The sequence below is a fragment of the Haematobia irritans genome, chromosome 5, assembly GCF_050003625.1.
Source record: "Haematobia irritans isolate KBUSLIRL chromosome 5, ASM5000362v1, whole genome shotgun sequence".
Taxonomy (NCBI): domain Eukaryota; kingdom Metazoa; phylum Arthropoda; class Insecta; order Diptera; family Muscidae; genus Haematobia; species Haematobia irritans.
Window position 1 is genome coordinate 45,775,432 of NC_134401.1, and position 16,465 is coordinate 45,791,896.

Consider the following 16,465-nt stretch of genomic DNA (forward strand, 5'->3'; position numbering starts at 1 on the left):
CTGACCCATTTTTGTTAACAACGAATGGACAAAACCAGAAGGAGGTATCGTAGGAAAGTGAGACTTTGAAAGGACTTTTTGATGGTCAAATCTAAGACAAATGCGAAGGGTGGTTCCGATCGGATCACACCTTCACGTACCTCCCATACAAAGGTATCAAAAATATCTGATTGCATAAAATGTTGAGATAACACAAATAGCAAAATGTCCGTCATTTGGGAACGTCTATATATCAATCTTTGAAATTTTGTACGTTTAGAGCTGAGATATTGACTAAATTTTGCTAATTTTGAAAACGTAACGTTATTTTTGCAAAACAGGTGAAAATTTAAATCTTAACATTTTATTTCTATAGAAAATTTTGTCAACATTTTATCTTTATAGAAAATTTTGTCAAAATTTTATTTTTATAGAAAATTTTTTTAAAATTTTATTTCTGTAGACAATTTGTCATAATTTTGTTTCGTTAGAAAATGTTGTAAACCTTTTATTTCTATAGAAAATTTTGTAAAAATTTTATTTCTATAGATAATTTTATCAAAATTGTATTTCTGTCGAAAATTTTTTCAAAATTTTATTTCTGAAGAAAATTTTGTCAAATTTGATTTCTATCGAAAATTTTGTCAACATTTTATTTCTGTAGAAAATTTTGTCAAAATTTTAGTTTGCTAATTTTGAAAATGTAACGTTATTTTTCAAAACAGGTGAAAATTTAAAACTTAACATTTTATTTCTATAGAAACTTTTGTCAACATTTTATTTTTATAAAATATTTTGTCAAAATTTTATTTTATAGAAAATTTTGTCAAAATTTTATTTTTATAGAAAATTTTGTCAAAATTTTATTTTTATAAAAAATTTTGCCAAAATTTTATTCTATAGAAAATTTTATCAAAATTTTATTCTGTCGAAAATTTTTTCAAAATTTTATTTCTGAAGAAAATGTTTGTCAAATTTGATTTCTATAGAAAATTTTGTCAAAATTTTATTTCTGTAGAAAATTTTGTCAAAATTTTAGTTCTGTAGAAAATTTTGTCAAAATTTTAGTTCAATAGAAAAATTTATCAAAATTTTAGTTCTATAGTAAATTTTATCACTACTTTATTGCTATCGAAAATTTTCTTAAAAATTTATTTCTATAGAACATTTTGTAAAAGTTTTATTTCTATAAAAGATTTTGTAAAAATGCTATTTCTACATAAAATTTTGTCAAAATTTTATCTCTGTAGAAAATTTTATTAAAACTTTATTTCTATAGAAAATTTTGTCAAGATTTTATTTCTATAGAAAATTTTGTCAAAAATTTTATTTCTATAGAAAATATTTTGTCAAAATTTTATTTCTATAGAAAATTTTGTCACAATTTTATTTCTATAGATAATTTTATCACAATGTTTTTTCTGTCGAAAATTTTTTCAAAATTTTGTTTCTGAAGAAAATTTTGTCAAATTTGATTTCTATAGAAAATTTTGTCAAAATTTTATTTCTATAGAAACTTTTGCCAAAATTTTATTTCTATAGAAAATTTTGTCAAAATATTATTTCTATAGATAATTTTATCACAATTTTTTTTTCTGTCGAAAATTTTTTCAAAATTTTGTTTCTGAAGAAAATTATGTCAAATTTGATTTCTATAGAAAATTTTGTCAAAATTTTATTTCTGTAGAAAATTTTGTTAAAATTTTAGTTCTATAGAAAATTTTGTCAAAATTTTATTTCTATAGAAAATTTTGTTAAAATTTTAGTTTGCTAATTTTGAAAACATAACGTTATTTTTTAAAACAGGTGAAAATTTAAAAGTTAACATTTTATTTCTATAGAAAATTTTGTCAACATTTTATTTTTATAAAATATTTTGTCAAAATTTTATTTTTATAGAAAATTTTGTCAAAACTTTATTTTTATAGAGAATTTTGCCAAAATTTTACTTCTATAGAAAATTTTGTCAAAATTTTATTTCAAAGATAATTTTATCAAAATTTTATTTCTGTCGAAATTTTTTCAAAATTTTATTTCTGAAGAAAATTTTGTCATATTTGATTTCAAAATTTTAGTTCTATAGAAAATTTTGTCAAAATTTTATTTCTATAGAAAATTTTTTAAAATTTTAGTTTGCTAATTTTGAAAACATAACGTTATTTTCCAAAGCAGGTGAAAATTTAAAACTTAACATTTTATTTCTATAGAAAATTTTGTCAACATTTTATTTTTATAGAAAATTTTGTCAAAATTTTATTTCTGTAGAAAATTTTGTCAAAATTTTATTCCTATAGATAATTTTATCAAAATTTTATTTCTGTAGAAAATTTTGTCAAAATTTTATTCCTATAGATAATTTTATCAAAATTTTATTTCTGTCGAAAAGTTTTTCAAAATTTTATTTCTGGAGAAAATTTTTGTCAAATTTGATTTCTATAGAAAATTTTGTCAAAATTTTATTTCTGTAGAACATTTTGTCAAAATTTTAGTTCTATAGAAAATTTTGTCAAAATTTTAGTTCTATAGTAAATTCTATCATTACTTTATTGCAATCGAAAATTTTCTAAAAAATTCTATAGATAATATTTCTATAGATAATTTTGTCAAAATTTTATTTCTGTAGAAAATTTTATTAAAATTTAATTTCTGTAGAAAATTTTATTAAAATTCTATTTCTATAGAATATTTTATTAAAATTTTATTTCTATAGAAAATTTTATCAAAATTTTCTTTCTATAGAAAGTTTTATCGAAATTTTATTTCTGCAGATTTTTTTTTTTTAATTTTATTTATATAGAAAATTTTGTCAAAACTTTATTTCTAAAAAAAAAATTCAAGATCTTATTTCTATAGAAAATTTGTCAAAATTTTATTTCTATAGAAAATTTTGTCAAAATTTTATTTTTATAGAAATTTTTTAAAATTTTATTTAGATGGAAAATTTTCTCAACATTTTGTTTCTATAGAAAATTTTTTCAAAATCAAATTTTTCAAAATTTAATGTCCATAGATTTTTTTTCAAAATTTTATTTGTATTGAAAATTTGGTTAAAATTTTATTTCTATAGAAAATTTTCTCAAAATTTTATTTCAATAGAAATTTTCTTTTTTTAATTTTAGTTCGTTAGAAAATTTTGTCAAAATTTTATACCCATAGAAAATTTTTCCAAAATTTTATTATACCCTGCGCCACACTGTGGAACAGGGTATTATAAGTTAGTGCATATGTTTGCAACACCCAGAAGGAGACGAGATAGACACATGGTGTCTTTGGCAAAAATGCTCAGGGGTGGCTCCTGAGTCGATATAGCCATGTACGTCTGTCCGTGAACACATTTTTGTAATCAAAGTCTAGGTCGCAGTTTTAGTCCAATCGACTTCAAATTTGGCACAAGTATGTGTTTTGGCTCAGAATAGAACCCTATTGATTTTGGAAGAAATCGGTTCAGATTTAGATAAAGCTCCCATATATATCATTCGCCCGATATGGACTAGTACGGTCTCAGAAGCCAGAGATAATTTGGTTGAAATTTTGTAGTAGGAGTAAAATTAGTAGTATAGTCAAGTGTGCCAAATTTGGTTGAAATCGGTTCAGATTTGGATATATCTCCCATATATAGCTTTCGCCCGATTTACACTCATATGACCACAGAGGCCAATTTTTTTGCTCCGATTTAGTTGAAATTTTGCACAGGGAGTAGAATTAGCATTGTAACTATGCGTGCCAAATTTGGTTGAAATCGGTTCAGATTTAGATATAGCTCCCATATATATATATTTCTGATTTCGACAAAAATGGTCAAAATACCAACATTTTCCTTGTAAAATCGCCACTGCTTAGTCCAAAAGTTGTAAAAATGACTCTAATTTTCCTAAACTTTTAATACATATATATCGAGCGATAAATCATAAACAAACTTTTGCGAAGTTCCCTTAAAATTGCTTCAGATTTAAATGTTTCCCATATTTTTTTTGTACTAACATTGTTTTCCGCCCTAGTGCATTAGCCGACTTAAATTTTGAGTCTATAGATTTTGTAGAAGTCTATCAAATTCTGTCCAGATCGAGTGATATTTAAATGTATGTATTTGGGACAAACCTTTATATATAGCCCCCAACACATTTGACGGATGTGATATGGTATCGAAAATTTAGATCTACAAAGTGGTGCAGGGTATAATATAGTCGGCCCCGCCCGACTTTAGAATTTCCTTATTTGTTTTTTACTAAAATTGTGTTCCACCCTAGTGCATTAGCCTACTTAAATTTTGAGTCTATAGACTTTGTAAAAGTCTATCTAATTCTGTCCAAACCGACTTTAGACTTTCCTTACTTGTTTTTTTTTTAAATTTTATTTCGTTAGAAAATTTTGTCAAAATTTTATTTCCATAGAAAATTTTGTCAAAATTTTATATCCATAGAAAATTTTGTCAAAATTGTATTTCCATAGAAAATTTTGTCAAAATTTTATTTTTATAACTAGAAAATTTTGTCAAAATTTCCATCTCCTTTTCCGATTGCAATAGCCCCATGTGTCTGTCGTGTTCATTCATCTAACTCGGCCACGTATTCTCTATAGAGTTTGTATTCTCCAGTGGGCTTTGTATTCTAAGTTCAATTCAATGCTGAACCTGAATCTGATAGAGAGTGAATCTGGTAGAGTTTCTAAGTTGGACAAATATGGCAAGAACTGTCTTTATAAGTGAGACAGAGAAAATCTGAGTCATCCTTTCAACCTAACCTAACCTTGAAGTCTCTATTCGGTCCACTAAAAATCTCTCAAAACTCTCTCTTAAAACAAAACTGAAATTCCAGTGGCATCCCTAAGCGCCAGCAACAGCAGGTTTTAAACAGTTGTCCGGACAATTTAGTTTTCCTGACACCACCAAGTAAACGTTAACGAATGTTCACATTCACTCTCTCCCTCCACTCCCGATTCATCGCACTGGCGGTGAGGTATTGTCACAGGCACTACCAACACACACACCATCATCTTTCCCTGTGCAATCTGTGTGCAATAGTGCTGGGTGTTTCTGAGATATCCTAGTCGAGAGTTTGGAAAAATCATTTCTTGTATGGATGGATGTGGTGTTGGTGGATTCTGTGTTCCCAAAAGCTGTCACTGGCACAAATCACACCCATTTTGGCTGACGCCAAGATGCCAGTCGGCAGAGTTTTACTGTGTTTCCTGCTGTTGCTGCTACTTCGGTTGGGTGTTTGCATGCGGGTTTCTGTGTAGATGTTTGGGTGGGTGTGTGTGCGAGTGTGCTTCATTTTCCCCAAATGCTTTTGGTGTGCGTAAATCTCACCTAATGGTGTTTTCCATCATTTGCCGCCTGATGCCGGTTTCCAATACCCAATGATGCTGTTGGAGGTGTTGTTATTGGTGCTTATGTTGTTGTTGTTGTTGTAACAGCTTAAATTTTATTTCCTATTTTTTGTCGTTGAGGTGCTGTTTGTTGTTGTTTTTTGTTCTTAACCAAGTCCTTTGTATTCTAGTTGCGATACACAGTGGTGCAAAGGCACAATCTCATGGTCCAGTGTGAACTTAGAGTGAACTGACTCGAAGTAGTGAGATAAAATCCTCAAATGGGTATGGGAGTCTGTTTTATGGCTTCATAACTCCGATATGATAATCCATTTATCCACTTCACTATTTGGGATGGTATTTTGTGGGGAAAAGGATATTGAAGCTAGATTTGAATTTGACCGTAATGTATGACCCATTAGGAGATTTCTGCGATCACAAAAGCTGTGTTGAGTCGCTAATGATGAGGCCGTTATTCAGAAGCTATATCAGTTTCTTCATAGACAGTCAAGCAGCTATAAAAGCCTTGTGCAGCGCTGACATAGGGTCTACAGTAGAGGTGTGCGCGTGACACGAAATTCTCGTGACACGCGTGATTCACGTGTGAATCACATGAGTCGTGAACAAAATCCAAAGCAAGTCTCGTGAATGAGCGTGAATGGGACTAAAATAAATATGTCGTGAGTGAGTGTGCATGAGAAATAAAATCGGCTCGTGAATGTGCGTGAATAAAATTCCTGCAAAATCACGCTCACGAAAAAAAAAATCAAGATTTAATTCATACTCGTATTTTAACTGTAATTAATTTGGCTCTCGAACTATATTCTATTTTTGAAGTTTGTTACCTTTGCAGATTTTTGTTTGGAAAATGTCGTGAATCACGAGAATTGTCGTGAATCGTGCGTGAACGTGAGTCTTTAAAAGTAGTTCATGCGTGAGCGTGCGTGAGTATTGGTTTTCATGTCGTGAATGTACGTGAGTGGGATTGGCTACAACACGTATCGTGCGTGAGCGTGCGTGAATAAACATTTTGTTTCCTGAATGTGCGTGAGTGTGAGTGAAATTTCAGTCACGCGCACACCTCTAGTCTACAGTAGTCAGCCGCTAGCCGTAGAGAACTCAGGGTTCTGGTGGGCTGGACGGTAGTGATGAACTGGGGATGGTGATGGACAGTGTAATGCTGACTGGTGACGAGGAACTGGGTGAAGGGTGGTGATGGACCGTGTATTGCTTACTGGTGAGGATGAACTGCGGTTGTGACGGATGTGATGTTGCCTGGTAACGGTAATGGACGTTGCGATGCCTACTGGTACTCGTGGAACGGAGATGTCGATGGTTTAGTGCCGACTGGTGCTCGTGAAACGGGGGTAACGGTAATGGACGTTGCGATCCGTACTGGTACTCGTGGAACGGAGATGCCGATGGTTTAGTGCCGACTGGTGCTCGTGAAACGGGGGTGGCGATGGTGTCATTCCGACTGGTGCTCGTGAAACGGGGATGGTCATGATGTCGTGCCGACTGATGCTCGTGAACGGGGATGGCGATGGTACTGTGGTCGTTCTCGTGTCTGTTCAGTTTCTATAAATAGAAAAGGGAAAGGAGAGGATTCGGCTACACTAGCACTTAAGTTATGCCAACGAATCGCTTAAGTTGACGAACAGCATAATATAACTCTGTGTGAAACTCTAATTCCTAACAGTGAGGCGTGGTGTACACAGACCCCGGGGAATAATAGATATATAGATTTCTACACTGATGGCTCCAAATTGGATGGACAAGTGGGTAATGTTCCAAAAAATGTTGGCATTAATATATACTCGGACAGTCAATAAAATCCTTGGACTCTGTGTTCCTTTACTCGAAAACGGCCATCGACTGCCGCAAATCTCTCAACGAGATGGCTAGCAGTACAATATTCACCTAATATGGGTGCCTGGCCACATTGGTGAACTTCTCTCTTATCACTGAGTGCTGCCCGATTTCATGTTAAGCTCAATGACAAGGGACCTCCTTTTTATAGCCGAGTCCGAACGGCGTTCTACATTGCAGTGAAAGAGAAGCTTTGAAGCCCTCAGAAATGTCACCAGCATTACTGAGGTGGGATAATCCACCGCTGAAAAACTTTTTTGGTGTTCGGTAGAAGCAGGAATCGAACCCACGACATTGTGTATGCAAGGCGGGCATGCTAACCATTGCACCACGATGACTCCCGTAGTCCATTGTGATACCACATTCACCAACTGAATAGTCTAAGTGAGCCTGATACATCGGGCAGCCACCTAACCAAACCTATGGGTGCCTGACCATAGGAACATACCGGGGAACTGTCAAGCAGATGTGTTAGCAAGGCTAGGAACTACCTTACATATTCCAGGGGAACTAGAATCTGTTGGTATGTCTCTGGCAACCTGCAAGCTCTTACTGCGTGGGAAGGCAAAATGTTCAATGGGAGGGTTGTAACGACACCAAGCAAATATGGCCCCATTTAAACTTGAACCGCACACTAGATATGCTAGTGTTCTCAAGACGTCAGATATCACTTCTGATATCTGCTATAACGGGTCGCTGCCTGATAGGCGAATTTGCCAAAACTATTGGTGCGAAGTATAATGACTACTGTATGAGATGTCATGATGCGGAGGAAAAGGAATCAATTAAACACCTCTTGTGTGAGTGTCCTGCATTTTGTGTAAGGCGTAAGCAAATTTTAGGGGCATATAGCTTTAGATTACTGGCGGACCTGGAAAACGTTAACTTAAGCAGTCAGTTAATGTTTTTGGAACAATCTGGTTGGTTCAACAAAAGAAAATAATAGAGAAGGTTCAGTGGTTACAACTAGAAGTGCCCATATGTAAAGGGTGGTTAAATTGTAAGGGCCGATGTTGAATGTGAACCACACCTAAACGCCAAGTTTTTTTTCCAAATTTTATTTGACATTTCTCTATTTCAGACTTACTCAATTTGAACCATGGAGAGATACACAATCCAACAACGTGTTAAATGGTTCCAAGAAATTGCAACAGTAGATGATCAATTTTCGAAGAAAATCATCTTCAGTGATGAGGCACATTTTCACCTTAGTGGATTCGTCAATAAACAGAATTGCCGCATTTGGGCGAATGATAATCCAAGAGTGATTGTCGAAAAACCAATGCACCCACAAAGAGTGACTGTTTGGTGCGGTTTATGGGCTGGCGGCATCATCGGGCTGTATTTTTTCCAAAATGAGGCCGGTCAGGCAGTTACTGTGAATGGTGTTCGCTATCGTGAGATGATAACGAATTTTTTGTGGCCCGAATTGGAAGATATGGATGTGGACGATATGTGGTTTCAGCAGGACGGTGCCACTTGCCACACAGCTAACGAAACAATGGCTCTTTTGCGCAACAAATTCAATGGCCGCGTTATCTCACATAACGGCGATGTCAATTGGCCGCCAAGATCATGTGATTTGACCCCGTTGGACTTTTTTCTTTGGGGTTATTTGAAAGAAAAGGTGTACGTCGATAAGCCAGCAACAATTCAAGAGCTAAAGGATGAGATAATTCGGCACATTAACGGCATAGAACCTCCATTAAGCCTCAGCGTCATCGAAAATTTGGACCATCGGATGAAGGTCTGTCACCGAGGTCGCGGCGCCCATTTGGCCGATATTTTGTTCCATACATAATTGAGTAATACCAATATATCATAATAAAATAAAATTACAATAATTTCCTAAATCGTTTTTGCTTTATTCAAAATCAACATCGGCCCTTGCAATTTTAACCACCCTTTAGTAGGTACTTTTAGTTAAATGTGGTATCACAATGGACTTAGACTATTCTAAGTGAGCCTGAAACTTAATCGGGCTGCCACTTTAACCTAACCTAACCTAACTCCGTGTTGGGTACCTGGGTACTGGGTATGAGCAGGTCGATGTATTGGCTAAGGAGGGCACTCGAGGAAAGAATAATGCCCTAGCGGACGTTTTTCTTACCATTACAGAATGAACTATGGTGAAGACGTTGGGTCTCTTCCGTTTTCAATTCATACACAGAGGCCTACAGTTCAAGGGGCTGCGCCTATGAGTGCAACACTGACATTTCGGTCTGTGAATCACACGCTGAGACCTCGGTCTACCGTTAAACAATTAGGAATTCGATCAGCTGAGATTTTCGTTTGTCGTTCAAACAATTATACTTCGATCGCAAGTTCAAACATTGATATTTTGTACTACAGTTCAACCACTTGCGCTATGTTCTACCTTTCACACACAGATCTTCGGTCTGTTATTCAAACATTGGGAATTCGACTTTGTACATCTTTGAACAATTAAGATTTCGATCTTCAGTTCAAACTTTAAGATTTCGATCTGCCATTCAAGCACTGGAACTTCGGTTTGTAATCCTAACAACGAGACTTCGATATGCAGTTGAAAGGCTCCTGGCCTACAATGGGTTATTGATCAAAAATTCCAAGAACTTGGCTTTAATATTTGGCCGGCCGTTCAAATATTAAAGCGTGCATCTGACGTTCAAAGGGCAATGATTCTTACTCCAGTTCAATGATTGAAACTACATTCTGAGTCTATCAGTGACGTCGGTGGCCAGTATGGGAGATACTGGGTGTGCGGGAGCACAATATCCCCACCCGTCCAGGCATGGCCGAAATCTAAATTCTGATATTTTGATCTGCTGTTCAAACACTGAAATTTCAAATTGTAACTCTGAGACATCGGTCTGCCATCCAAACAAAGGATCTTTTGTCTGTAAGTTGAACAAGTTTACAGAAGTTTTGCAGGTTAACACTGCAGATCAAACACTGAAAAGTCAGTTTTCAGGTCATAGGTTCGTTCCCATGACTGACGATCCATTTGAAATCCTTGCCTTGATTCCCGGTCATTTTCTTCGAGGTGCTCCTTTAGTAGCAGGGATAAATTGAATACATAACACCATGAATTTGCTCGTCGTTCGAAAGATGAATATTTAAAGGAGTTACAACTCCCACGGGAGCCACCGTGGTGCAATGGTTAGCATGACCGCCTTGCATACACAAGGTCGTGGGTTCGATTCCTGCTTCGACCGAACACCAAAAAGTTTTCAGCGGTGGATTATCCCACCTCAGTAATGCTGGTGACATTTCTGAGGGTTTCAAAGCTTCTCTAAGTGGTTTCACTGCGATGGGGAACGCCGTTCGAACTCGGCTATAAAAAGGAGGTATCTTGTCATTGAGCTTAACATGGAATTGGGTAGCACTCAGTGATAAGAGAGAAGTTCACCAATGTGGTATCACAATGGACTGAATAGTCTAAGTGAGCCTGATACATCGGGCTGCTCAATCTCAATGAAACCCTCTTGTCTCAAAATAATTGTCTCAAACTTGTATCTACTTTCTCTTCGTTGGTTTTCTCTTTGCTCTATATCCTCCCTTTCTTTACTTCTCAAAATAAATTCCACTCTCGGCGTCATGATTTGTATCTGTATTGATAGATTTTTTGTATCTGTATATTGATAGATATTGATAGTGTAATTTGTACGAATATTAAAAGTTTTTATACCCTCCACCATAGGATGGGGGTATATTAACTTTGTCATTCCGTTTGTAACACATCGAAATATTGCTCTAAGACCCCATAAAGTATATATATTCTAAGTCGTGGTGAAATTCTGAGTCGATCTGAGCATGTCCGTCCGTCCGTCTGTTGAAACACGCTAATTCCGAATGAAACAAGCTATCGACTTGAAACTTGGCACAAGTAGTTGTTATTGATGTAGGTCGGATGGTATTGCAAATGGGCCATATCGGTCCACTTTTACGTATAGCCCCCATATAAACGGACCCCCAAATTTGGCTTGCGAGGCCTATAAGAGAAAAAAATTTCATCCGATCCGGCTGAAATTTGGTACATGGTGTTAGTATATGGTCTCTAATAACCACGGAAAAATTGGTTCACATCGGTCCACAATTATATAAAGGGTGATACGGTCAAAATTTGGTCAATATAAACTTGACGTATTTCTTTCAATTTTGCATTTAAAAAACCTGAACACCCCTCATTTTGAAGGTGTGTGTTTGTAGAATGTTGCTCCTATTTGGATTTTGGAATTCACTCTTCAGTTGTCAATATGCCGTCCAAGCAAGAAGAGCAGCATATCAAAATTTTGCTCGCGCATCGCGAAAATCCGAGCTACTCGCACGCAAAGTTGGCAAAATCGCTAAAGGTTGCCAAATCAACCGTTACAAATGAAATTAAAGTGTTTGGGGAACGTTTGTCGACAGCCAGGAAGTCTGGATCGGGGGGAAATCGAAAACCGGAAGCCGCTGAGATGACAAGGAGAGTTGCCGGTAGTTTCAAGCGAAACCCTAACCTCTCTCTCCCCGAGATGCCGCAAATAAGCTGGGTGTATCGTCTATAACCGTGCATCGAGCCAAAAAACGAGCCGGACTATCGACTTCCAAGAAGGTAGTGACTCCAAATCGCGATGATAAACAAAATACGACGGCCAAAGCGCGATCCCGGAGGCTGTACACGACGATGCTGACGATGTTTGACTGCGTGGTAATGGACGACGAAACCTACGTCAAAGCCGACTACAAGAAGCTTCCGGGACAGGAGTTTTATACGGCAAAAGGAAGGGGAAAGGTAGCAGATATTTTCAAGCACATAAAACTGTCAAAGTTCGCAAAGAAATATCTGGTTTGGCAAGCCATCTGTACCTGTGGCTTGAAAAGCAGCATTTTCATAGCTTCCGGGACTGTCAACCAAGAAATTTACGTGAAAGAGTGTTTGAATAAACGTCTGCTGCCTTTCCTGAAGAATCACGGTTGTTCCGTACTGTTTTGGCCGGATTTGGCATCTTGCCATGGAGTGGTACGCCGCCAACAACGTGCAGGTGGTTCCCAAGGACAATAACCCTCCCAACACGCCAGAGCTCCGCCCAATTGCGAAATACTGGGCTATTGTCAAGCGGAACCTAAAGAAGACCCAAAAAAAACTGCTAAGGACGAGCAGCAGTTCAAGGCAAACTGGCTTTCTGCGACGAAGAAGGTGGACAAGGTGGCTGTACAAAATCTGATGGCAGGTGTCAAGCGTGAGGCCCGCAATTCGGATTTGGAAAAGCGAAAGCCTAACTGAATATTTTTCCTGAATTTTATACTAATTGATCTTGAAAAATAAATTTAATTTGATTTTTTAAATAAACGATTTTACCGATTTACACGCGTTTTCCCTTGACCAAATTTTGACCGTATCACCCTTTATAGCCCCCATATAAACCGATCCCCCGATTTGGCTTGCAGAGCCTCTAAGAGAAACAATTTTCATCCGATTTGGCTGAAATTTGGTACATGATGTTAGTATATGGTCTCTAACAACCATGTAAAAATTGGTCCATATCGGTTCATAATTATATATAGCCCCCATATAAACCGATCCCCCGATTTTGCTTGCGGAGCCTCTAAGAGAAGCAAATTTCATTCGATCCGGCTGAATTTTGGTACATGGTGTTAGTATATGGTCTCTAACAACCATGCAAAAATTGGTTCACATCGATCCATAATTATATATAGCCCCCATATAAACCGATCCCCAGATTTGACCTCCGGAGCACCTTGGAAGAGCAAAATTCTTCCCATTCGGTTGAAATTTGGTACGTGATGTTAGTATAGGGTCTCCAACAACCATGCAGGAATTGGTTCCTATCAGTCCATAATAATATATAGCTCCCATATAAACCGATCCCCAGATTTGACTTCCAGTGCCTTTTGGAGAAGCAAAATTCACCCGATCTGGTTGAAATTTGGTACGTGGTGGTAGTATATGATATTTAACAACCACGTGAGTTGAAATTTCTGGATGACAGTCTTTAGTAGAAGTTTCTACGCAATCCATGGTGGAGGGTACATAAGATTCGGCCTGGCCGAACTTACGGCCGTATATACTTGTTTTGTCTATTACGAAACGTTGATTCCCACGTAGGTATTCGTTGTGGTAGTGTCATCACACATTAAAGAGACCCATTAACCCAGGAGGCTAAGTTCAATCATCCATTGAATAATCCCGTGGAACCTTAGTTCCTCATTTTCACTCTTATTATTTTGTTTGAAAACCTTAGTTTTCATCTGGAGTTTTAGCTCTATAAGTTAGTTGGCCGAATTAAAATATTCACATCAATTCTGGCTTTAGGGAATATAAGTTTTTTTTATTAGCTATTGAATTTACAATTTCACATCCACTGTGGACCTGAGAGTATTGTGGCAACAGTTCAATTCTTCTGGCAAAACTTTCAATTCAGCCCATTTCATTTGCAGCATTTACTTCATCTTTACTGGAGACGACACTTGTTTCCTTCCTCAATTAGTGTTTGCCATTCGGGGCATATGAGCTATGTGTTCATGTGAAAGTTTGTGTGTATGTGTGTAGCTTTGTGAATCAGTAGACGTAAGGATTTCTTGGTATCCTGCAACTTGCCAGAATATTTTTTGCCATAATTTGTTTGGGTTTCCTCTCAGTTTTCTATTTCTTTGAATTTGCTTTTGTTCTTAGAGCTTCTGTTGTTGACATCTGTAGCACAACTCTCATTTGGAACCAGCAAGATTTTCCGACAATTGCAATTATATTTCGTTTTTTTTTTGTGAATTTATATCAGAAAATATTTGTGAATTTTTTGTGAATTGGATTTGGAATTTGCTTTTCATCATAATAATAGATGTCTGGCTATAAATAGAAAATGAGACTGATGGAAATTTGTATTTACAAAATTCACCTTAAGTGAAGTTAATTAAAAACAAGTATATACGGCCGTAAGTTCGGCCAGGCCGAAGCTTATGTACCTTCCGTCATGGATTGCGTAGAAACTTCATCTAAACACTGCCATCCACAATCGAATTACTTAAGTTGCGGTAACGCTTGCCGATGGCAAGGTATCTTAAAACCTCCTAACACCATCTTCTAAATTGTATGTAAGTCCATACGTGGTATATATTAAATCAAAAAAGATCGATCCAATACGTATATAATTCAGTTTGACAAAGTAGACATAAAATTTTGACAAAATTTTCTACAGAAATAAAATTTTAACAAAATTTTCTATAGAAATAAAATTTTCACAAAATTTTCTATAGAAATAAAAATTTTGACAAAATTTTCTATAGAAAGAAAATTTTGACAAAAATTTCTACAGAAATAAAATTTTAACAAAATTTTCTTAGAAATAAACTTTTGACAAAATTTTCCATAGAAATAAAATCTTGTTAGATTATTTTTGGCTCGAGTGGCAACCATGATTATGAACCGAATAAAATTTGAACAAAATTTTCTATAGAAATAAAATTTTGACAAAATTTTTTATAGAAATAAAATTTTGACAAGGATGAAAATTTTATTATGATGCGAATAAAATTTTAACAAAATTTTCTCTAGAAATAAAATTTTGACAAAATTTTCTATAGAAATAAAATTTTGACAAAATTTTCTATAGAAATAAAATTTTGGTAGATTATTTCTGGCTCTAGTGGCAACCATGATTATGAACCGATATGGACCAATTTTGGTGTGATTGGACCAATTTTATGGTATGGTTGTTAGCGATCATGCCTAATTTGAACCGGATCGGATGAATTTTGCTCCTCCAAGAGGCTCCGGAGGTCAAATCTGGAGAATGTTTTATATGGGGGCTATATATAATTATGGACCGATATGGACCAATTCTGGCACGGTTGTTAAAGATCATATACTAACACCATGTTCCAAATTACAACCGGATTGGATGAAATTTGCTTCTCTTGGAGACTTCGCAAGTCAAATCTGGGGATCGGTTTATATGGGGGCTATATATAATTATGAACCGATGTGGACCAATTTTTTCATGGTTGTTAGAGACCATATACCAATATCATGTACCAAATTTCAGGCGGATCGGATGAATTTTGCTCCTCTTTGAGGCTTCGCAAGCCAAATCTGGAGATCGCTTTATATGGGGTCTATATATAATTATGGACCGATGTGGACCAATTTTTGTATGGTTATTAGAGACCATATACCAACATCATGTACCAAATTTCAGCCGGATCGGATGAAATTTGCTTCTCTTTGAGGCTCCGCAAGCCAAATCTGGGGATCGGTTTATATGGGGGCTATATATAATTATGGACCGATGTGGACCAATTTTTGCATGATTGTTAGAGACCATATACCAACACCATGTACCAAATTTCAGCCGGATCGGATGCAATTTGCTCCTCTTTGAGGCTTCGCAAACCAAATCTATAGATCGGTTTATATGGGGTCTATATATAATTATGGACCGATGTGGACCAATTTTTGCATGGTTGTAAGAGACCATCTACCAACACCATGTACCAAATTTCAGCCGGATGAAATTTGCTTCTCTTTTAGGCTCCGCAAGCCAAATCTGGGGATCGGTTTATATGGGGGCTATATGTAATTATGGACCGATGTGGACCAATTTGTGCACGGTCGTTAGAGACCATATACCAATACCACGAACCAAATTTCAGGCGGATCGGATGAAATTTGCTTCTCTTTGAGGCTCCGCAACCAAAATCTGGGGATCGGTTTATATGGGCGCCATATATAATTATGGACCGATGTGGACCAATTTCTGCACGGTTGTTAGAGACCATATACCAATACCATGAACCAAATTTCAGCCGGATCGGATGAATTTTGCTCCTCTTTGAGGCATCGCAAGCCAAATCTGGAGATCGGTTTATATGGGGGCTATATATAATTATGGACCGATGTGGACCAACTTTTGCACGATTTTTAGAGACCATATACCAACACTATGTACCAAATTTCAGCCGGATCGGATGAAATTTGCTTCTCTTTTAGGCTCCGCAAGCCAAATCTGGGGATCGGTTTATATGGGGGCTATATGTAATTATGGACCGATGTGGACCAATTTTTGCACGGTTATTAGAGACCATATACCAACACCATAGGCCAAATTTCAGCCAGATCGGATGAAATATGCTTCTGTTAGAGGCTCCACAAGCCAAATCTGAGGGTCCCTTTATATGGGGGCTATACGTAAAAGTGGACCGATATGGCCCATTTTCAATACCATCCGACCTACATCGATAACAACTACTTGTGCCAAGTTTCAAGTCGATAGCTTGTTTCGTTCGGAAGTTAGCGTGATTTCAACAGACGGACGGACGGACATGCTTAGAT